At 42.8% G+C, this 2209-nt stretch overlaps 1 pseudogene; it reads right to left on the reverse strand.

Annotated features, from left to right (window-relative positions):
- Positions 1–609: 609 nt before the first annotated feature.
- LOC137245992 (integrator complex subunit 7-like) lies at positions 610–1927 on the reverse strand (annotated as a pseudogene).
- Positions 1928–2209: the final 282 nt, after the last annotated feature.

Here is a 2209-nt window from a genome sequence, read left to right on the forward strand (position 1 = left end):
TTGGCACAAACCCATTCTTATAAGGAATATTTCCATTCCTTGGCATTGCGGTTGCATCTCCATTGTAGTCTATGATTTACAGAAGCGTAGCATTGCCTCTGGTAATAATTGACTTAAAATCCTGCGATGCATAATACCGGATTGAGATGTCTCATCACGGCGAAATCCCTGTTTGATGTATGTCAATTTCAGGCAGTATATTGCTGCCCGTGTGCGTGAGCATAAACAAAACACGCCTGTAAAATAAACTTTCGGCATTTCCGGATTGTCTTCCATAATTTGGCATAGCGATATAGCAACGCGCTCCAACGACCTAGGATCGTGCGTTAGACAAACTTGTATAATAAGTGGTAAGTAAGCAAATTCAGATAGCTTGCGTAATAATTTTGGGCCAGGAGGAAGCACGGCAGCGCCGTTTTGTGTGCGACACGGAAAGAAAAACTCGTACATCTTATAAGTGTATCTGATAATTCAGAGGCAAGTTCAGTTTCATTATAGATGGGTGTACCCTTTGCTATGAGACACCATTTTAATTGTGGAATTTGTTGAAGCGAACGCCAACCATCAATACCGATAACCCAACAACGTGTTTTTGGTGTTATAGACGTTTTATTTGTGGGTTGAGTGTAGTAGCTGCAGCAACGGTAGTGGTTGATCTGGTTTAGGACCAACATCCATAATAGCATTCAATTTGTGTAGTATAAAGAGTAGGCACATTAGTACTGGATTATCCATTTGTGAATTGGCTATTCAGCTCCTTCCTCCTCAATTCGCGTTTCTGTTGCACACCCAACTCTAAAAGTACCACTCAGAGCTGTTTGTGCTGATGTTGACGGTTGCAGAGTCGACATCCATTACTGCAATGTCTGTTAGTGATTCTGTAAGGGCGATTGCAAATTTACGCAATTGAAAATGTGAACCAAGTGCACTCAAAGCATCGCACATCATTTCGACATTACACGGTGGATATTCTATATCCTCAGTTATCAACAAATTGAGGAATGACACTAGCAATTTTAACGCCGCAACATCAATTTTGTAGATCGCGCTCACTTTCGTTATCACCAACCATGCAAATATTGAACCTTCCATGTGGAAATTTACGATTTCCATTATGACAGCCGTAGTCTCTTTGTCACCCTCAGCGTAGGCCATAAGCGCTGCTATAGTTGGCATAGCTTGACTTGCAGTTGCATAGTCATCCAAACAAACGCATGTAAGACATAAATCCTGCACTGATTCCTGTTGTTCATGTAGCAGAACATGACAAGTCAAAGGACGATCGCATAATTTAAGTGAAATATTTAGATATAAATACTGTTCACGCGTATCTTTGCGTTCGTGCATCGCTTTTTTCTTTTTTGGTTTGCCAAGCATGTACGCATTGCGGATCTGCTAATTGGGTGGGGGATCTCAATACTTGTGCACGCACAACTTTACGTTTATCTGGCAAAACGTCAAGCAACAAATTAAATTGATCTGGTACACCAGTGAGTGTACGTGCCGAGAGCCAGGTGAATCCAATATAGCTACAACAAAACTTTCTGCTGGATATTTGGGAAATGTGACGCCACCAGCTGATTTCGTTTCGTTTGTTTCAAATTACGCGATGCCACTGTAGTAGCTACGGGTGGTGGCGTCAATGATGATGACAACGTATGTCGATTTAAATTCGCTTGATGTTTCTTTGACTGCCATATTTTGGTGTACCGCGTGCGCTAAGATTATACCCACTAACGCTAGGTCTACTCGCGCTTCTACTAGTGCTACTGACATTCCCCGTACCACTTTGACTGCCGTCACTACTCATTGTACATTGATGCTGACCAGTTTTGTTACCGTCAAGTCCATTACTCAGCGCTAGTGCCAGTGATGGTGTATTGGGTGGTGAGGGGGTAATGTAATTGTTGCTACTGTTGTGCGTCATTGTGTTTCCTTCTAATAACAGAAGATGTTGCTGGTTTTGTTGCTGATTGCAATAGCTTGCTTGAGTGAGTGCCCATTAAGCGAATTAAAAGGGTCACTATCAATATTTGCGACGCCATGGCTGCGCGCAGCTTCATTATCAGCTTCATCGTCACCATCGGAATCGGTATAGCGAGCAACTGTTTTGCCACGAGCATGTGTACTATGTCTTTTGGCGCTTGCCCCACCCTCAACCGATGCCTCCCGGCATTATTTTGCTCATCGTTGGTATCATTGGTGTGCT

The sequence above is a fragment of the Eurosta solidaginis genome, chromosome 3 (genome assembly GCF_040869045.1).
Source record: "Eurosta solidaginis isolate ZX-2024a chromosome 3, ASM4086904v1, whole genome shotgun sequence".
Taxonomy (NCBI): Eukaryota; Metazoa; Arthropoda; class Insecta; order Diptera; family Tephritidae; genus Eurosta; species Eurosta solidaginis.